The sequence below is a fragment of the Myotis nattereri genome (genome assembly GCF_964212035.1).
Source record: "Myotis nattereri genome assembly, chromosome: X".
NCBI lineage: Eukaryota > Metazoa > Chordata > Mammalia > Chiroptera > Vespertilionidae > Myotis > Myotis nattereri.
In genome coordinates, this window is record NC_138078.1 from 141,350,316 (window position 1) to 141,373,404 (window position 23,089).

The window sequence follows — 23,089 nt, forward strand, 5'->3', positions numbered from 1 at the left end:
TAAATACTCATCGCCTTTGTCGCCTCATCAATCGGAACACTATTTGGGTTTCTGCCTGAATCCGTGAGTCCCGAATTCACGCTTGTTGCCTCTCACTCTGGCCTTTTGATTTTTAGGTTAACAGGGTCTTGGGCACTTTTAAATTTTAAGGGAAGCCCTTGGAAATTCTTAGGATCAAATCACAACTGCTTCCAGGAGTAAATGCAAACTGAGTTTTGGGGGAGGGGATATTATCAGCATTGTCACGTTTACAACTGTTTTCTTCTCTACCAACTAAGGCACATCGAAATTCAAGTCTCTTTGAGGGCAGAGGGGCCTGCCACTTTTATCTATCTATCTGTCTATCATCTATCTATCTGTCTATCATCTATCTATCTGTCTATCACCTATCTGTCTATCATCTATCAGTCTATCATCTATCTATCTGTCTATCATCTATCTGTCTATCATCTATCTATCTGTCTATCATCTATCTGTCTATCATCTATCTATCTGTCTATCATCTATCTATCTGTCTATCATCTATCTACCTGTCTATCATCTATCTATCTGTCTATCATGAATCTGTCTATCATCTATCTATCTACCATTTGCCACTTTTAAATTGTAAGAGGACCATTGGAAATCTTTGGAGCCTGGTCACAATTCCCAAGTGAATTAATCTGTGATTTCCTGGGGAGGGAATTGACCACTCCTCTCCTTTCTGCCTTGAATCCCACCATCTCCGGCACTGCTCTGGGCTGTAGTCTCCAACTGTCTGTCTTTGGTTTCTGTTTGTCCCCCACTCCCACTCCCCCACCCCACCCGGGCGGCTTTTGCAAATGGATCTCTCTGTCCTTGGGAAGGGGTGTAGGGGGAATAATTTTCTATCTTCTTTGGGTCTCTCAATGGCTGGGCCTACGAATTAATCTGACATAAGACATATTAACCGGAAGAAAGCAGGCACATGTTAGTCAATGTTCACATGTCCATGACAGCCTTCAGAAGAGAATGGAGACCCAAAGGTGTGAGCAGAGCTGGAAGTTTTAGACAAAGAAATGGTGCATTTGTGAAGAATTGACAAGACAAAGGGATCTGGGCTAGGGGTAGTCCACGGTGAAGTGACTAGGGGCATAAGGCTGAGTTTAACAAGGTTTGTTTGTCCAGACAGGGAGCGCACCCTTCACTGGAGAGTTTTAGCTCCTGCTTTCAGGGAGACAACAGGGAGTCAGAGGGCCCTTCTTGCACCTGCTACTTCTTATGTGCCTTTGCTTCAAAATAATCATTACGGCAAGATGGCCAATATGGGGTGACAGGCTCTTTGCTTCTGGGGCTTGCTGGGTGTTGCCTTGGGTTCTTGGTTACATGGATGTGTCCACTTTATGAGTATCCGTCAAGCTGTATATTTATGGTTTGGGGCTTTTCTGTCTGTGTGCTATACTTGTGTTAAGAGTTCGCTTGGATCTTTTCCCTCCATCTGGGTATTCAGTTGATAATAGCTCCAATGAATGAAAAGTTGCCCTTGCCCTGACCGGTTTGGCTCAGTGGATAGAGCGTCGGCCTGCGGACTGAAGGGTCCTGGGTTCGATTCCGGTCAAGGGCATGTACCTTGGTTGTGGGCGCATCCCCAGTGGGGGATGTGCAGGAGGCAGCTGATAGATGTTTCTCTCTCATCGATGTTTCTAATTCTCTATCCCTTTCCCTTCCTCTCTGTAAAAAATCAATAAAATATATTTTTTTAAAAAGTTGCCCTTTCCCCATTGCTGTGAAGTATGTGGGGGAAATATGATGGAAAACAAAAACCTCCCAACCCAGAACAAAAGCAGAAAAGACAAGAAGCAGCCAATGGATGCATCAATCAGTGGAACAACAAATCGATGTTTCTCTTGCTCTCTCTCTAAAATCAATCCAAATTTTCAAAAATAAAATAAAAGCAAGCAAGCAAGAAACAATTGTCGCATTGAATAAGCAGGAAAACAGAACCTCGTGCGCATGGCAGGCCACCCCCTGCAGGGGTGCAGACAGAAGAAATTCTCACCCTCCACAGAGGGGGGGGCGGGGTACTTGTCATTCCAATAGGGATGTTTTGCTATTTGGAGCCCGGCGTCAGCTGGACTCAAACCCATCTCCTCCCAGGAAACTGGGCGTCCCAGAGGTACCTTCCTTGATTACATTTCAAAAGATGGTCCCAGGCCTTGAGGGGAAGGAACATTCCTGAGTCCTGAGAATGGCCCAAAGCTTATTTACCGCTTATTTACCTTTTAAAAGATTTACATACATTTGAAAAGACAAGGAAAGAAATTCTGAATGAAAAGATTGGGGGGGGGGGGTGGCCTCCAGCCTTCTTTTCTTTTCTCCCCCGCGCCCCCCCCCCCAGCCTTATTTTCTACAGGGAGAATTAAGGCTCTCATTTTTAATGTATATTTGCTTTTCCGATCACTGCCCCTGTATCCCTATGAAACAGTCCCTTTACAATATGAATTCTCTCCTTTGTTGCTGTCACCTTTTTTCTGGGCAAGTTGCAGCCGCTTAAATCGCCAGCAAGTAAACTACAAAGCAAAACAACTAGCAGAATTACAATAAGATGAATCTTCAAATTCAGTATATTTGCCTTGGGAGAATAATAACCTTTAAATATAGATGCCTATGTTGAGGCTTAAATCAGATTCTTGGTAAGCAACTTGTGAACATTTTTCTTCGTCAGACATGAAATTTACTATCTGTTGTGACATTCCTCAAGCTTTCAAGCGCTTAACTGTTATTTTTAAGTTCCATCCAATCCAAATCTAAAGAGTAGCTTAACTCTGAAGTGGTGTAATTAAAATTTTCAAGAGTTTTTCTTGGAAGGCCCAATACAGTTTCTGAGTTTTCATCAAATATGTAAGTAGCATCATCTTTACATGATCATTTAGGCCCTTCGGTAATTGTTCCATTTACTCAAATAATGTGTCTCTGATTTGAAATACAAAGACACTTAAAGAGGAAACCATGAGCCCCAACAGGCGTCCCTCATGCTAAAAGCCCACGATACCAAACCTAGTTTTGATACTTGATCTAATTGCAGTTTCAGCCTCTCCAGAAAAATAATCTTTTTTTTTTTATTTTTAAAATATATATTTTATTGATTTTTTACAGAGAGGAAGGGAGAGAGATAGAGAGTTAGAAACATCGATGAGAGGGAAACATCGATCAGCTGCCTCCTGCACATCTCCCACTGGGGATATGCCCGCAACCCAGGTACATACCCTTGACGGGAATCGAACCTGCGACCCTTCAGTCCGCAGGCTGATGCTCCATCCACTGAGCCAAACCGGTTTTGGCCAGAAAAATAATCTTAATCAAGCAGTCTGGAATTTACTGATCAAGCACCAGTTGGGTAGTATTTTCACGTGGGCTCTCCACTCCCCATAGAAGAGGACCTAGAGGGCAATATGCTAAGTGACATAAGTCAGAGATGACAAATACCATCTGACCTCATTTATATGTGGAAGCTAAAAAAATAAATGAACAAAACAAAACAGATCCAAAGGCATAGAGATCAAGTTGACGGTTGCCAAAGGGGAGGGGATGGGGGATGGAAGTTTTCTTTAAATTAAAACAAATGAGTAAATAAGAAAAGTAAAAGAAAGCTAAAACAACCTGAAGTAAGTAATAAATATAGAGTAACACATTTATTATCTATCCATCCATATAGCAACGAAATAAGATGCAGTAGTTTCTCATTTTAAATGGAATCCCAGGAAACCACCTATTAAAATTTACTAGTCATCATATTAGCTTAAAAGGAAAAACTCAAATATATGCTCTTTAGAAGAAGCTCACTTAAAAAGAAAGAGGGAAAATAAAAGCAATGGGTAAACTCAACACATGCAAACCTAAGGACACAAGAGAGGTCATATTCATATCTGATATTAGTATCAAGTACTGTGGAATTTAGAATTTAAAAAAAAAAAACACACCACACAGAATAAAGGGAGGTACTCCGTAATGATAAAATACACAACCGATGAAAAAGGATGGTCAGAAAGGTATGTGCACCAAACTTCCTATCAGCTACAGTCATAAATCCAAAACAAAATAAAAGGAAAATTTTATTAAAAAAAAAAAGAAGAAGAAGAAGGGGAAAGAAGAGCCCATCTGCATGATAAAAACCCTTGCCTTTCCTTTCCCCCCCAAAAAAGAACATATCCGGGCCCCCAAATAATCCCTTCTTTTCTTTTGTTAATAGCCCCTAGCCCCAACCTCCTTCCTACAACATCCTTCCATTTTGTACCCCCCAGAGTGCCCTAATAGTCGCTGAGTAGGATGCTGCCTGATTCCAGAATTGCTTAAGGAAGCCATTAGATCTTCATGTTTACTCCGTTGAATTTTTTAAAAACAAAACCAGTAGCCATCATCTAGTCTTATCAGGAGGCGCTGATAGAACTTCCATGGTCATATTTGTCTTTAGTCTCGGGACAAACCCGTCCTATGGGCCATTCCTTTTCTTGCATCACTCCAAATCCATAGTCATATCATTATAACGTTAAGTCAATTGCATCTCTCTGAACAACAGCCAATCTTTGTTTATCCATTTATATTGGGATGAGGGAAACCTGTGTCCTAAAGTTAATCAAGGGACATTAGACCTGTCGCCCGCAGTATCAATCTGTAAATGTCAGATTTCTGCTTGTCTGTTCATGAGATGCTTTTCTTATCTACCCCCTCCTTTAATCTCTTCCGGAAGTCATGGCTGCAATACCTAATTGTTTCCTTAAATGTGAACAGTCCTGTAACTTTAAACTAGTAATGATATCTTACAGCTCTTACAGCTGATGGATGCTGGACTCAGAGGGCCCCTGAGAGCTTGGTGGAGTGACTTTTTCTCAGCATTAAACTATCTCAAGCAGTCCAATTTCAATTTTCAACCAAGTACATATTTGTTAGTAAATGCAATTCTTTTTTTTTTTTTTTAAATTGATTTCATGCCGAAACCAGTCTGGCTCGGTGGATGGAGCGTCAGCTTGCGGACTGAAGGGTCCCAGGTTCGATTCCGGTCAAGGGCATGTGCCTGGGTTGCGGGCACATCCCCAGTGGGAGATGTGCAGGAGGCAGCTGATCGATGTTCCTCTCTCATCGATGTTTCTAACTCTCTATCTCACTCCCTTCCTCTCTGTAAAAAATCAATAAAAAATATATATATATATAAAAAAATTGATTTCAGAGAGGAAGGGAAAGGGAGAGAGAGATAGAAACATCAATGATGAGAATCATTGATCGGCTGCCTCTTGCACGCCCCATACAGGGGATCGAGCCTGCAACCCAGGCATGTGCCCAGACCGGGACTCGAACCATGATCTCCTGGTTCATAGGTGGACACTCAACCACTGAGCCACAATGCGAAGAATACTTTTATATCACTAAAAAATATGTATATGCAATTCTTAAAGTGACTCAAATACCCGGCTACTGTGAATAGGGCAGTCTGCCCCACTATGAGAACAGGACTAAGATGAGTGCCAAGATCAGGTACTCTATGTTAGGGTCACCGAAGGAGGAACGTACCAGTACATGGTCGAAAGTGGTAAAGAATTATAAATTTATTAAATCATCTGGAAACCAGATGGGCTGAGCCCCCAAATGATGCCAGCACACAGGAACAGGGAGTCAAAGATTTTATTATTTATTTACTTACTTACTTACTTACTTACTTACTTATCTATTCCAGTGGTTCTCAACCTTCCTAATGCCATGACCCTTTAGTACAGTTCCTCATGTTGTGGTGACCCCCAACCATAAAATTATTTTCGTTGCTACTTCATAACTGTAATTTTGCTACTGTTATGAATCATAATGTAAATATCTGATAGGCTATATGTGTTTTCCGATGGTCGCGACCCACAGGTTCGTTCATTCATTCATTTTTATAGCAAAGGTGGAAATTTATTGAAGAACAAGTACAGACTCCCACGTGGGGAGAGGGAAAGAGTCCCTGAGTCAAAGACTTGAAAGGCCTCTAGACAGGCCTTTTCTGGGGAATTCTCTGGGAGGATCTGGATCCTGGGCAGGCCCAGGGGGAAAGTTACTGGTCTTTGCAAATTGAATGTGGTCTAAGTGAAAGGGAATGTCGGTTGAGAAAGGATAGAAAGGTCTGTTTCCCAGGGGAGGGGATATCAATTTGATTACTTGCTCACACCTAACATTCTAGAAAAGTCCTCCGTGGGAACCACAGTCCAGTCCTGCTGGAGGGCTAGCTTTACGTGGGCAGCGTGGACCCAGCTGGGTGTTTCTTTCACTCTGGTGGTCCTAGGAATGATCAGCAACACTTAGAAGGGTCCCTCCCAGGGCAGTGACAGGCCTCCTTCCCTCTGGGAAGGCCTATAATTACGTAGCCGAAATGTCTCGATCAATTGGGATTGCAGATTTCTTTGGAGTGATCCTTCCGGGTCCTTCTAACTTTATTTATTTATTTTTTTAAAATATATTTTGATTTTTTTACAGAGAGGAAGGGAGAGGGACAGAGAGTTAGAAACATCGATGAGAGAGAAACATCGACCAGCCGCCTCCTGCACACCCCCCACTGGAGATGTGCCCGCAACCAAGGTACATGCCCTTGACCGGAATCGAACCTGGGACCTTTCAGTCCGCAGGCCGACGCTCCATCCACTGAGCCAAACCGATTACGGCCTAACTTTATTTTTAAAAAATATATTTTTATTGATTTCAGAGAGGATGGGCGAGGGAGAGAGAAACAGAAACATCAATGAGAATCAATGACCGGCTGCCTCCTGCACATCCCCTACTGAGATTGGAGGCCACAACCTGGGTATGTGCCCTGACCTGGACTCTCGACCCCATGACCTCCTATGTTCATAGGTCGATGCTCAACCATGAAGCCACATCAGCCAGGCTCACTCTAATTTTTCACAAGGTGTGCGGCCAAGCTGAAAGCCATCTTAACACAGTAGGTTGTAGAACTTTGGCCAATGAGTATTTTAGAGTTTGAGTGGTTAAATCCGGGAAGAAAGTAGGAATACAAATATTTTTTCTTTCTGATTCAAATGCTCTGGGATGCCATAAGTCGTGTTTATTATGAGAATCTACGATTGCATGAGCAGGGGCTTTTATTTATTTATTTTTAAATAGATTTTTATTGATTTCAGAGAGGAAGGGAGAGGGAGAGAGAGACAGAAACATCAATGATGAGAGAGAATCATGGATTGGCTGCCTCCTGCACGGCCCCTGTTGGGGATCAAGCCCGCAACCTGGCATGTGCCTTTGACTGGAATTGAACCCGGGACCTTTCAGTCCGCAGGTGGATGCTCTATCCACTGAGCATAACCAGCGAGGGCATGAGCAGTGAATTTTAAAGAGAGCAAGACTTCAGGCCATAACGGTGCAACACACACCACTGCTAGACAAAATCTCTTCGCTTTTACAAGCATTATTATTAGTTCTGTGAAATTTTGCTGCCACCGGGTTCCCAGTAAAGTTGGTCAGGGAAAATGTCCTGTACTTCCCTTGGCAGTGGCCTACAGAGAATTCTGTGGGTAAATGGCACACCTCTTTGTTATGTTTTGAATAATTTCATTTATTTAATGGGTGTCTAGTAAGAATCTAGTGTCTTTAAAATTCCTCTCACCCTAGCTGGTTTTGCTCAGTGGATAGAGTGTCGGCCTGCGGACCAAAGGGTCCTGGGTTCGATTCCGGTCAAGGGCATGTACCTTGTTTGCAGGCTCCTCCCTGGCCCAGGCCCTGATGTGTGTGTGTGTGGGGGAGGACATGCCAAAGACAACCAATCGATGTGTTTCTCTCACATCCATGTTTCTCTCTGTCTTTCCCTCTCCCTACAAATCAATGGGAAAATATCCTCAGGTGAGGATTAAAAAATAATAATAATAAATAAAAATAAAATTAATTCCTCTCTTACTCAGATGATTTTTACACAACAATATTAACCAGTGTTGTAGGCAGCAGGGAACAGCGCCAGGTGTCTGACCAGTGGAGTCAAACCAAACCTGGGTTCAGCAACTTCGGTTCTTGGGTTTTGGCTAGGGAGGAATTCAGAGCAAGACCCAACTGTAACCCTGACTGGTTAGGCTCAGTGGATAGAGCGTCAGCCTGCGGACTGAAAGGTCCCAGGTTCGATTCTGGTCAAGGGCATGTACCTTGGTTGCGGGCACATCCCCAGTGGGAGGTGTGCAGGAGGCAGCTGATCAGTGTTTCTCTCTCATCAATGTTTCTAACTCTCTATCCCTCTCCCTTCCTCTCTGTGGAAAATCAGTAAAATATATTTCAAAAAAAAAAAAGACCCAACTGTAAGAGAACATTTATTGAGTAAATCACAGAGGGAGAAGAAGACCTTGTTAGAAGAAATGGGCTTAGGAAACAAGTTATAGAGGTAAAGGAAGGGCCCTTGGAGCTTGGGAGTGGGAAGCTAATGGTAACGTGCCTACATGCCTGGTGGGAGGGTGGGTAGGCACGGGCATCCCAGGAGGGAGAGCGCACTGGGTCCTCCATCCTAAGGGTCTAAGGGTGGAGAGTTTAGGGGAGGTCCCAGAGGAAGACCTCCATAGAATATTCAGCAGCTTTCCAGGTGTGTCCTTGCAGGGTTGTGGTCCCCACCAGGCAGGGTCCCATCATTCCATGCAGCTGATTCTGAGGTCAGCCTGTGACTGGTTTGGGTGCTTTTCTGGGCCTGGAGCCGAAATTCAACTGAGGCCTGATGTCCTCTCTAGGGAGGAAAGGCCAGGGGCTCCAAACCTCATGACCAGGATCTGCTACGGGAGGGAAGGTCACCCTGGGGGCGAGGTCCCACCCCACCATTGATTGTTCATTGTCTATGAACCAGGAGGTCACAGTTCAATTCCCAATCAGGGCACATGCCTGGGTTGCAGGCTCAATCCCCATTGATTGGCGTGCAGGAGGCAGCCAATCAATGATTCTCTCTCATCATTGATGTTTCTATTTCTCTTTCCTCCCTTCATCTCTGAAATCAATAGAAATATCCTATCTAGCCGAAACCGGTTTGGCTCAGTGGATAGAGCGTCAGCCTGCGGACTGAAAGGTCCCAGGTTCGATTCCGGTCAAGGGCATGTACCTGGGTTGCGGGCACATCCCCAGTAGGAGATGTGCAGGAGGCAGCTGATTGATGTTTCTCTCTCATCGATGTTTCTAGCTCTCTATCTCTCTCCCTTCCTCCCTGTAAAAAATCAATAAAATATATTTAAAAAGAAAGAAAGAAATATCCTATCTAATAATAGACAAACATGGTAATTGAATGTACCTTCGCTATGCCTCCCACTGGTTAATCAGCGAGATATGCAAATTAACCACCAACAAAGATGGCAGTTAATTTGCATACGTGGGCACGAAGCTAAGGAGCAAAGACTGAAGGCGGCTCCGGCCAGAGCGAAGGCCTGGGTCCCGGGTGCCGGAGGAAAACCGGTGCCAGCAGCCAGGGGAAGGGAAGGCCTATTGCATGAATCTTTTTGTGCAACAGGCCTCTAGTATATTATAATGCAATATCATTTACAAGAGCTCAAAGAAATGAAACACTTAGGTGCAAATCTAACAAAACATGTATAGAAGCTCATGAGAGAGCAAATAAAAGGAGAGACATACCTGTTCATGGATTGGAAGACTCAACATAGCAAAGATATAAATTCTCCCAAAATTGACATGCAGATGTAATGCAATTCCTACAAAAATCCCAGCAAGATTTCTTATAGATATAGACAATATTATTCTAAAGTTTATATTGAAAGACAAAGGAATTAGAATAGCTACAACAAACTATATATATCAAAGGCTAATATGCTAAGTGTCTGACCATCCAGCCCATCACTATGATGCACACTGACCACCAGGGGGCAGATCCTTAACACAGGAGCTGCCGTAATGTGCATTGGCCATTTACAGAGAAACAGCACCTCGGGCCTGGTGCCCTCAAAGCAACACTCAACTTCCCCCAAGTGGAACACAGGCCCCGCCACCATCCTGGAGTGACAGCCCACCAAATCTTAGCCAACAGTGCCAAGACCCCATGGCGCAAAATGCGGCCCACAGCCCAGCCCAGCTCAGAAAAAGTGGCTGTGGGCACCAGGTAATGATGTCACGTAGCACTGCCCAGCTTCCTCTCCCTAGCGATGACTAGCCTCCTTGGAGTTTCTTCAGCCCAGGAACACGGCTTGCTTTATAGCCAGGTGCAAACATTTTACACTTTAACCAAATGTCTGTGAAGCGTTTTCCCGTGCCTCATCTCATTTGATCCTCACAGAAGTCCTGGAGTAGGTAAATAGGAGACTCAGTGTAATCCTATTTTCTTTTCATTAGCCAGAAAACAGAGACTAAGAAAGCTTAGAAACTTGACCCAACTAAAAAGAAATAAGAAATGGTGGACCTTGAAAATGACTTCAGGTTTTCTCACTGTGCAGAATATACTCAAAAACTGCTGCAGTAGAATATTTTACCTGTTGTTCTCCCTGCGTGATCCACAATAATAATCTGCTTCATGTTGATATTTACTGCTGTGTTGCTGACAATTACCTGAAAGAGAAGTTGGGGTGCTTCACTGGGCTGGAAAAAGTTCAGCTAAATCAGAAAGCAGGTCTAATTAATCAAGTTTGTTCTATATACTAGTATATAAAAGGCTAAGTTGACTAACACATGTGCGATACATATAAAGCTCTTGCTGGCACCAATTGCATGCATGTGTTTCAATCTGTCATGGTCAATCATGAATTTGGTTGACACTTCTATTATAGAGAAAGGGCGAATAGCAATATTGAAATATTTTTTCTAATTAATTTCCTTTCAGTGTGCACAAATCTGTGCACCAGGCCACTAGTGTCTCTCTCTATATAAAAAGCCAGTGACCAGAACCCAGTAATAACCAGAGACCAGAACACCATGCCCCTCGCCCAGGCTGGCCCTGTCCTCCAGGGAGTTAGGGGTGCCCCTAGGCAATGCAATAGGGTGCAAGTTTGATGGGGGAAAGTTGAAGAAATAGGGGGGAAGGTCTTAAGGGTCTGTGGGGTTGAGGTGGTCGGCCTGGAGGAGGTCTGGAGTGTGCTGGGGAAGGAAGAGGAAGATCCAATTGGAAAACGGCTCAGCACAGTACCTTTCTCATTGCAAACCGGGAAGGCGCCAGCTGTGGACTGAATGGGCGGTTGTTTCACGAGTGTGCTTGGGATCGACAAGTTCATGGCAGCGGCAGGACTCCCGAAACTTCACTGATTCCAAATAGTAAACAGCTATCAACGCCAAAACAGAAAAATCCTCTCCAACTAGAGGCCCTAGCCATTGCAACGCGACTGAAGGAAACACCACTTAAGGAGGAGCTAGAGAAACCGGAAGTGTGCGACCAGAGGATTGTGGGATTGAGGAGGACGCCTGGGCGCCTAGAGGATTGTGGGATGGTGGAGGACGCCTGGGCCACCAGAGGATTGTGGGATTGAGGAGGACGCCTGGGCGCCTAGGATTGTGGGATGGTGGAGGACGCCTGGGCCACCAGAGGATTGTGGGATTGAGGAGGACGCCTGGGCGCCTAGGATTGTGGGATGGTGGAGGACGCCTGGGCCACCAGAGGATTGTGGGATTGAGGAGGATGCCTGGGTGCCTACCGCTAGAACGTGAGCCTGTTATTGCGCATGTACATAGTCAGCCCTATAGGCCTCAGTCTCACAGTATTTGGACGTGATTTCTGGCAGGAAATTATTTTGCTTGAGGTTTGCGAGGAAGGTCAGAATTAAAGGTTTCGTTTGTTACCTTGGTTTGAAGCGGAGGAAAATGGGATAGTGACAAATAAGAAACTTTGGAGTCAGTGAAGGGCAGTTTGTCCAGACTGTTGAGAGCTAAGAATTGGAGTTTAATTGGGATAGACATCCTGCGAATAGCACCTGATGCCTGAAATCTGAGCACTCTACTTTTACGTTTTCCAGTTCAAGTTTTTGGAGACTGCCTTTTAAACATTCCTGGTTGGAAAGTGTTTGTCTAGAAGCCCGTAAGTATTAAGTATTTGCTGTGTTTACCATGCTTAGCTCTCTGTAAGGAATGTGGAATAATGTTAAATGCCTTATGTTCTCAAGGAGCTTGAATTTTTAAATAAAAAATAAAGAAGAAATATAAATATTAAAAATTAAAAAAAGAAGCTTGAGTTTTAGGGGTGAAATCAGGCAGGGAGGCAAGCGGTTAGGAGCCAGTGGTCCCGGATTGTGAGAGGGATGTCCCAAAGGTCCCAGATTGCAAGAGGGTGCAGGCCGGGCTGAGGCTCCTCCCCCCCCCCCCCCCCCCCCGCCTGAATTTCATGCATGGGGCCTCTAGTACATATTTTTTTGTATTGATTTTTTTTTTTTTTTTTTTTTTAGTGATAGAGAGGGAGTAAGTGAGAGAGATAGAAACAACAGTGATGAGAAAGGAACATTGTGGATTGGCTGCCTTCTGCATGTGCCTTACTGGGAATCAAGCCCACAACCTGGGCATGTGCCCTGACCGGGAATTGAACCAGTGAATTCCTGGTTCATAGGTTGACACTCAACCACTGAGCGACACCAACCAAGCTCTGTTTCTTCTTTCTTCCATATCTTTGCCTTGTAATGCTTCATTACCTGTTATCACTTGGACATTTTCTTTTTTTTTTTTTAATATATTTTATTGATTTCTTACAGAGAGGAAGGGAGAGAGATAGAGAGTCAGAAACATCGATCAGCTGCCTCCTGCACACCCCCTGGGGACGTGCCCGCAACCCAGGCACATGCCCCCGACCGGAATCGAACCTGGGACCACTCAGTCCGCAGGCCGACGCTCCATCCACTGAGCCAAACCGGCTTTGGCTATCACTTGGACATTTTCAAGCAAATGTTTTTCATAGTTTGTTGAGCTCATCTAGTTGTTCTTAATGAGTACTATGGTTCAGATTACTTTGTCATTACTGGCCACAGAAGTCATTCAGCATCATGCTTATAGGCTCTCTTTATTTTATTATTATTTTTTTTAAAATATATTTTTATTGATTTTTTAAAGAGAGGAAGGGAGAGGGATAGCGAGTTAGAAACATCGATGTGAGAGGAACATCGATCAGCTGCCTCCCGCACACCCCCCACTGGGGATGTGCCTGCAACCAAGGTACGTGCCCTTGACCGGAATCGAACCTGGGACCCTTCAGTCCGCAGGCCGACGCTCTATCCACTGAGCCAAACCGGTTTTGGCTCTTTATTTTATTATTATTTTTTTTTTTGATTGATGAGACAGAGAGAAATGCCGATCTGTTGTTCCACTCATTCATGCATTCATTGGTTGGTTCTTGTATGTGCCCTCACTGGGGATCAAACCCACAACCTTGGCATATGGGTACGATGTTCTGAAACCAATGGAGCTACCTTGCCAGGGCTGGGCCCTCTTTATATTGCTGGGTATATATACATATTTTTAATTCTCACCCGAAGCTATGTCTTTTATTGATTTTAGAGAAAGAGGAAGAGAGAGAAAGAAGCATCAATGTGAGAGAGAAACATCAATCGGTTGCCTCCCCTATGGATCCTGACCAGGGATCAAACTGGAAACTTTTTGGTGCACAGGACAGCACTCCAACCAACTGAGGCACCTGGCCAGAGCTCTACATATAATCTTGCTGGCAAATACTGCACAGTTTTCCCTAATGTTTTATCTGCTTCCTCGGTGATGAATGTCCAGATTCCCTGTACTGCCAGTCACTGCAAATAAAGCTGTAATAAGCTTTGTCGCATATGCCACCTTACTCCTTGCATAAGATTTTCTCTGTGATGTATGCCTAAAAGCAGAATTACAAGGACGAGGCTAGGTGTATATTTAATTAAACTAGATACTGAAGCCTAGCCAGTTTGGCTCAGTGGGTAAAGCAGCGGCCTGTGGACCAAAGGGTCCCCGGTTCTATTCTGGTCAAGGGCAAGTACCTTGGTTGCAGGCTCCTCCCTGGCCGGGGCCCTGGTTGAGGCTGGTGCAGGAGGCAACAATCGATGTGTTTCTCTCACATCGATGTTTCTCTCTGTCTTTCCCTCTCTCTTCCACTCTCTCTAAAAATCAATGAAAAAAAATGTCATCGAGTGAGGATTAAAACAATAAATAAATAAGAGAGACACAATAATAAAGTCAGTTAAAAAAACAACTAGATACTGACACACTGTTCTCCAGAATGGCTGTGCCTATATTCCCAGAAGCATACACAGGGGTCCTATGTCCCCATATCCCTACATCGGTATCAGCATTTGGTATTACCTGTGTTTCTAAGCGTGTGTGGCCGTGTGTGTATGTGTTTGCTGATCTAATGGGTGTAAAGTGATATGTCATTTTAATTTGCTTTTCTCTGATAATCAATGGGTTTGAACATCCTTTTATGCCTCTTAGCATATTGGGTTTTCTTCTATGAACTCCCCATTCATATGCTTTGCCCACTTTTCTTATTTTTATTTTTCCAGCTTTATTGAGATATAATGACAAATAACCATTTAAGGACACTAGAAGTGAGAATCCCGCTGGGAAAACAAACTACACAAAGTATGTCAGCAGAGAGGATTGCATAGAGAGAATTGATTAAGCAGGTAGTGGAAGGAAGGCGGTGGAGGAACTGAGATAGCACAGAGGTAATAACTGCAGGAAGCAGCTCCCAGTTACAGGGCTGGGAGAAGAGGAAGAGGTGGAGTTAATGAATTTATTCTTATCTTTTTAAATATATTTTTTTATTGATTTCAGGGAGGAAAGGAGAGGGAGAGAGAAAGAAACATCAGTGATGAGAGAGAATCATTGATCGGCTGCCTTCTGCATGCCCTACACTGGGGATTGAGCCCGCAACCCAGGCATGTGCCCTTGACAGGAATTGAACCTTGGGACCTTTCAGTCTGCAGGCTGACGCTCTATCCACTGAGCAAAACCGGCCAGGGCTAATGAATTTATTTTTTACAAAATATTTTTAGTGCCCTAGCCAGTTTGGTTCAGTGGATAGAGTTGGCCCATGGACTAAAGGGTCTCCGGTTCACCTCCGGTCAAGGGCACATACCTTGGTTGTAGGCTTGATCCCCGACCCTGGTCGGGGGTATGCAAGAGGCAACCAATTGATGTGTCTCTCTCACATCAATGTTTCTCTACCCTCACCCCCCATTCTACTCTCTCTAAAAATCAATGGAAAAATATCCTTGGGTGAGGATTAACAACAACAACAATAATAATAAAATATTTTTATTGATTTTTAGAGAGAGAGGAAGGGGAGAGAGAGAAACATCAATGGGAGAGTGAAACATTGACTGACTGCCTCCTACACACCCCCAAACAGGAATCAAGCCCAGAACCCAGGCACTGGAGGACATCCAACCAACTGAGCCACAAAGGCCAGGGCACGAATTTCTAAACTCAGAGGAGAGGCCCTGCAGAGCTGGAAATCAGACTCTGAGGAGTGGGTGCTAAAAGGCTATGGACAAAACTACTAAGGCTTAGGAGGGAGACCACATAGATCCGGACTCCGTCTTCTGAAGGGGGTGTTCCCTGACTGGTTCTGAGCTGGAGATGGAAATCAGTTGATTGACGTTGGCAGGCTGAGGGCCCAGGCTGGGTGATAGCAATAGGAACAGAAAGCAAACAGCAAGGAGCAAGACCCTTGTTCCCTTCTCCAGCCTTGCAGACTTTCCCTAGCGTCGCTCCTGGGGGAACCTAACAGAGAGCCAGAAGACAAAGAAGAAATGTGGCTGTGGAGTCCCCACTTGCCAGCATCACAAAGCCAGATGTGGCACAATCCCCTCCCCCACACCCCACCGCTTTGGCTTTGCAGCATCAATACAAACCCTTCTACATGCATTTGAACTTCCATCAGCAATGCTGACACCTTGATGTTTCTGACAAAATGCCAGCATCCTTCAGAAAAATATGCTCCCACCTGCTCCCCAAAGGGGAGAGACACAAAGTCCCAACAGCCTTTGTAATCTCCAAATGACAGCCACAGTATTAAGGAGGTTAGTTTCTCCTCTAAATAAGTCATAATCCCACTTGAATATTCTGTGACTCAAAGACCAAATTGTAAAGTTTCTTGTTAAAACAATTGCTGTAGCCTGGCCAGCATGGCTCAGTGGTTGAGCATCGACCTATGAAGCAGGAGGTCACAGTTCGATTCCCAATCAGGGCACATGCCTGGGTTACAGGCTTGATCCTTTGTGTGAGGCGTGTAAGAGGCAGCCAATCAATGATTCTCTCTCATCATTGATGTTTCCATCTCTCTCTCCCTGTCCCTTCCTCTCTGAAATCAATAAAAATATATTTTAAAAAACATACAATTGCTATGTAAAGGAATAAGGGGAAAGGAGAAAAAGCAGAAAAGAAAATAGTAATATATATCCTATATAATAAAAGGCTAATATGCAAATTGTCCCCTCAACCAGGAGTTCGAACAGGGGCTGGCAGGCCAACTGCCCACAGCCCCTCACCCCAGCCTGCCGGCCCTAATTGGGGCAGGCTGGCCAGACCCCACCCATGGATGAATTCATACACCAGGCCTCTAATATATATATATATATATATATATATATATATATATATTCAACTAATATATTTACGGAAGAAATTGTACATGGCTCTGTAACACTCATTTCTATACCTGGTCAAGAGACCAAAATTTCTTTTTATAATTTCATTTTATTATCTATCTATATATATAAAAGCCTAATACACGAAGTGTCCCCTCAGGAGTTTGACAGACCGGGAGTTTGATCGCTCACTATGATGTGCACGAACCACCGGGGGTGGGGTGGGGGGGGTGGTGCGGAACAAAGGAAGGTCCCGGCCGGCAGTCAGCAGCCACTACAGACCCTACCCATGCAAGAATTTTGTGCACTGGGCCTCTAGTCTTTTCTGTATTTCTCTTGCTCTCAGCTGGCATCCTGGCTGGTTGGGATTCTATACCTGCTGGAGTTTCTCAAACTTTCACTCCTGGAGGGTGTGGGTCCTCAGTGGTACACCTTTCACCATGCTGCCTCCACCGGAGGCTGGCTGCGCCCAGGGGAGTGGTGCCATGTCTGCAGCAGCAGGATACTCTGCTGTTGGCTGATTTGGTCCTTAGAGGCACCCAGGGCCAGGTTGGCAGTGGTGAGAGGAAGTCTATGCTGCTGAGCCCATGCATAGCCCACCTGTGCCACCATGGCTACTTTGTTCATGGCCCCATTAAGCAAGCACTGGGGTGGCTGGGAAAGAGGCTGACTGGCATCCACAAGGCACAGCATTTTGTCCACCTGGATACCGAGTTTCCTCTGCAGTGGCTGCCTTCTGGGATGCCCATCCACATCCCTCTTCCCCAAACCTCTGTAACCCCAACCCTGTCCTTTCCCAAGTCATGACCATTCAGCCAAATCACTAGCAGTTTCCTATGAAGCAACATAGATCCATACTCCTGGCCATCTCTCAGGCCTATCATAATGGGCAATAATGACCTACATCACTTTATTTATTTTTATTTTTAAAAATATGTTTTTATTGATTTCAGAGAGGAAAGGAGGAGAGAGAGATAGAAACATAAAAAACAACAACATAAAAACATCAATGAGACACATGATTGGCTGCCTCCTGCATGCCCCCTACTGGGGATCAAACCCACAACCCGGGCATGTGATCTAACTGGGAATGAAACCCAAGACCTCTTGGTCCATGGGACGATGCTCAATCCACTGAGCTACATGAGCTGGGCAAACTGTATCTTTAAATAGCTTCTGCACAGCCAAGGAAACCATTGACACAATGAAAATGCAACTTACTGAATGGGAGAATATATTTGTAAACCAGATATCAGACAAGGGGTTAATATGCAAGTTATATAAGGCACTTCTACAATTCAATAGCAAACTAAACAAAACAAAACCCTCCAAATAATCCAATTAAAATGTGTAAAGGACCTGAATAGACATTTTCCCAAAGAAGATATATGAAGGGTCAACAGGTGCATGCAAAGGTGCTCAACATCACTAATCACCAGGGAAATGCAAGTCAAAACCACAAGGAGGTATCACTTTCCATCTGTTAAAATGATTATCATAAAAAAGACAAGAGATACATGTTGGTGAGGATATGGAGAAGGGAACCCTTGTTCACTGTTGGTGGGAATGTAAATTGGTGCAGCCACTGTGGAAAACAGTATGGAGGACACTCAAAAAATTCGAAATTGAACTATCATGATCCAGCAATCCCACTTCTGAGAATGTATCCAAAGGAAATGAAAACAGTATATTTAAAAGATATCTGCACCCCCATGTTCATTGCAGCATTATTTATTTACAACTAGAGGCCTGGTGCACGAAATTCGTGCTCAGGTAGGTTCCCTAGGCATGGCCGGCAATCAGGGCCCATCGGGTTCCCCACCTCCCCGCCTCCTCCTTCCCTTTCTCCCTCAGGGCCCTGCCGCTGTCGCTGGTCTCTTGCCATGTTCTGCACCACCCCCTGGTGGTCAGCCCACATCATAGCAAGTGATCAAATTGCTGTTCTCCTGGTCGAACTCCTGAGGGGACACTTTGCATATTAGCCTTTTATATATATAGACTAGTGCAGTGATGTCAAACCTTTTGAGCTTGGTGTGTCAGCATTTTGAAAAACGCTAACTTAACTCTGGTGCCGTGTCACATATAGAAATTTTTTGATATTTGCAACCATAGTAAAACAAAGATGTATATTTTTGATATTTATTGTATATATTTAAATTCCATTTAACAAAGAAAAATCAACCAAAAAAATGAGTTCGTGTGTCACCTCTGACATGCGTGTCATAGGTTCGCCATCACTGGACTAGTGGCCCGGTGCAGAAAATTCATGCACATTAAAAGGGAATTAATTAGAGGAAACATTTTAATATTGCTATTTGCCCTTTCTCGATAATAGAAGTGTCAGAAATGAAAGAAAATTAGTAAAACGTATAAGAAAATCTTCCTCCTGTCAGAGTCTGGGGCACACTGAGGGACCCAGAGACAAGTCCCGCCCATCCACGTGCACCTCGAAATCACACAAGACCCAGACCCAGCCAGCCCCACCCCCATCAAACCCCGCCAGGAGGGGGCGCATCCTCAGGTCCCCCGGCCTGGCACAGGGCAGAGGGCTCAGCCTCAGGTCCCCCATCAAGCCCTGCTGGATGGGGGGTGCAGACTCAGGTCCCCCAGTGCACCCTCAGGTCCCCTGGCCCGGTGCCGGAGCAGGGGGTGTGGCCTGAGGTTCCCCAGCCCAGCGCCGGGGTGGGAGGTGTGGCCTCAGGTCCCCCAGCCCGGGGCATGGGGCGTGGTCTGAGGTCCCTTGTCAAGCCCTGCCAGGTGGGGGGCGCGACCTCAGGTCCCCCACCCCGGCCTGGCACCACGCAGTCTCAAGTCCCTGCTGATTGCTCCTTATGGCTCATTACAGGAACCCTGCCTCCGCTGTGGGTGCAGCCATCTTGTGACAGCGTGATGGAGTGAGGGTCAATTTGCATATTATCTCTTTATTATATAGGATGGCCAAGACATGGAAATACCTAAGTGCCTGTGAGTGGATGAATGGATAAAAGAAATGTACATGTATACAATGGAATGTTATTCCACCATAAAAAGATGGAAATCCGACCACTTGTGACAATATGGATACACTTTGAGGGCACTGTGCTACTAAGCAAAATAAGTCAGTCAGAGAAAGACAAATGTTGCAATGATCTCACTTATATATGAAACCTAAAAACATTGAACTTGACCTAGCTGGTTTTGCTCAGTGGATAGAGTGTCAGCCTGTGGACTGAAGGGTCCCAGGTTAGATTCTGGTCAAGTGCATATGCCTGAGTTGTGGGCTCCATCCCCAGTGTGGGGCATGCAGGAGGCAGCCAATCAATGATTCTCTCTCATCATTGATGTTTCTGAATCTCTCTCCCTCTCCTTCCCTCTCTGAAATCAATAAAAATATATTTTTAAAAAACACCAAAAAACCCCCGGAGAGAGTTTCCATCTCTCAAATCCCATTTCCATTCATTGTGATGCACTGCAGCACGTGCTCAACCTATGGCTTCACGGGGTCAGACAAACACCCAGTCCCTGTTGGACAACTGAGGTCACATGGTCACCATTAGTCCTAAGAGTTCAGTCTCTACCAGGACCTGATAGCAAGCCAAAGAATGGTTATTGACAGAAGAGGGTATGGATTTTCTACAAAACCCTAGAGGTCTGCACAGTGCTTCTCCTATTGTTCTTGCCAGAGACTCCACACCATATCAGTATTTTCCCAGACACTTTAGTTACTACAGCGGTTCTCAACCTGTGGGTCGTGTTGGGCGGTCGAACGACCCTTTCACAGGGGTCGCCTGAGACCATCCTGCATATCAGATATTTACATGACGATGCATAACAGGAGCAACATGACAGTTGTGAAGTAGCCACGAAAATAATTTTATGGTTGGGTCACAACATGAGGAACTGTATTTAAAAGGCCAGAAGGTTGAGAACCACTGCTAGTATTATTGGATCTGCTGGGTCAAAAGACCGGAAGAGTAGCTTGCACTGCCACCTCGACTCACTGCACAGTTCTCACTTGCTCTGATCCCCACACAAAATGGGCAGCCTTAAGTTATACAGTAAATAGGTCAACATAACACACTCACATGTGGTATAAGTTTCAGAATCCAAAAGAGTCCACCAAACATTCTTTTTGTTTTGTTTTGTTAATCCTCACCTGAGGATATATATATTTTAGAGAGAGAGAGTGGAAAAGAGAGGGAAGAGACAGAGAAACATCAGTGTGAGAGAAACACATCAATTGGTTGCCTTCTGCACACGCCCTGACCAGGGGCCGGGCTGGGGAGAAGCCTGCAACCAAGGTGCGTGCCCTTGACTGGAATCGAACCTGGGACCTTTAAGTCTGCAGGCCAATGCTCTACCCACTGAACCAAACCAGCTAGCAGTGGTCGGCAAACTCATTAGTCAACAGAGCCAAATATCAACAGTACAACGATTGAAATTTCTTTTGAGAGCCAAATTTTTTAAACTTAAACTATATAGGTAGGTACATTGTTATTAACTTAATTAGGGGACTCCTAAGGCTTAGGAAGAGCCACACTCAAGGCATGTGGCTCTCGAGCCACAGTTTGCCAACCACGGGGCTAGGGCAAACATTGTTTTTTAGAGGTAGTTTGTGCAAGGTGCAGCATGAGGTCGTTTACCTCGAAGAGGATATCTTTACATGCTTTAGAGCATTGAGTTTCTAGAAACTTCCCTGAGATTTACATGGGGTTTATCTCCTGCCTTCTGGTTTGCATATGTCTTACTAAGGCATTTATAGTACTTTCTGCTTCTAACTCATCAGATTCGATCAGGATGATGGCATCAGTGTAGTGGAGCCGTGGATGCTGTGAGGAATGGTAAGATAAAGTTTCTAAGCACTATATTATGTCAAAGAGAAGGAGAGATGACATGGCCCATAGTCAAGACTGTAAAGGTATACTGTTGGCCGTTCCAGGTAAAAAGAAAGTGCTTCTGGTGGACTCTGCAAATCGCTATAGAGTAGAAGACTGGATAGGGCAATAGCTGCTCTGCTTCAGCAAAGAGAGATCACATCTGGAACAGCAGCTGCAGTTGGAGTCATTGTCAGATTAAGCTTATATCAACCCCCAGTCATTCTCCAAGGTCACAGTAAATAGACAAATTGGGATAGGAGAGATATCACCATGACTGCAACTCTCAAGTTCAAGACACTGATCGCTGCACTTCCTCCTAGGACTTACACCTGTGGGTCCTTTCCCAGAGTAAGGGTTGATCTAGCATTTTGATATCTTCGAATTTAGGCCACAGGTGAGTTCACATGGAAGTCAACAAACCAAGTAGGCTGTTCAAGTCCCTTCCAGCTGCATGGACCCAGCTTAATTGTGCCCAACCCACTGTTACATGCCATTCTCCTTGGTATAACATCCTTAGAAGCCACTCCCACACATATTCCTCCAGGTTTCTGCCAGTTTTTACTAGCAAAAAAAAATCTTGCTATTCTTTTGTTGTCAACAAAAGTGCCTGTAGCACTAAACCATATTGAGAATGGACCTCAGTGTGGGTCCATTTACAGGGATGGTTGTGGTGGGTTTTGAGGAGAATGGCTGTTCCCTTGCAAGGCAGCAGAGAGCTCCATGTCAGCCTTAAAAATTCTCTTACTTTTTGTAGCTGTAGGGCAGACAGTGCTGAAAATCAAGCACCACGTTGAATTGTGTGCATCACAGAATCCCATGTCAGTCGAATTTTCAGCTTCTCCACATTTCTTTTTTTTAAAATTATATCTTTATTGGTTTCAGAGATGAAAGGAGAGAGAGACACACAGCAAAGATGAGAGTCATGGATCGGCTGCCTCCTGCACGCCCCACATTGGGGATCGAGCCTGCAACCCGGGCATGTGTCCTGACCGGGAATGGAACCATAACCGAGCATGAAGCAGAGGACAGCAAAGTGAGTTGGGACCCAAGAGACAATACAGTAACTTAATAACTGCCATACCCACTCTCTGGCCCAATAACTCTCTTTCTAGCAGGTATACCCTCTCTCCACCCCCACCCCCAAAGACTGCATATATCCACTGCTTTTTAAATTATTGATTTGAGAGAGAGGAAGAAAGAAACATCGATTTGTTGTTCCACTTATTTATGCATTCATTGGTTGCTGCTTTATGTGCTCTGACTGGGGGTCAAACCCACAACCTTGGCGTATCGGGATGATGTTTCAACCCAGCTACCAGGCCAAGGCTATCTTCAGCTCTTGTTACATAAGAACAAGAAGATCTATATTTTTTAAAAAAATATACTTTATTGATTTTTTACAGAGAGGAAGGGAGAGAGATAGAGAGTCAGAAACATCAATGAGAGAGAAACATTGATCAGCTGCCTCCTGCACATTCCCACTGGGGATGTGCCCGAAACCCAGGTACATGCCCTTGACCGGGATCGAACCTGGGACCCTTCAGTCCGCAGGCCGACGCTCTATCCACTGAGCCAAACCGGTTCCGGCAGGAAGATCTATATTGAGGACAACAAGTAGTTGCTGCTACAGGTGGAGATTAAGCAGGGATGAGTGCAGATAAGTGTTGAAGGTGTTTGTTCTAAGTAGCAGAGAAATGGGGCAAAATCTGGTAGGGCGTGCAGTGAGGAGCA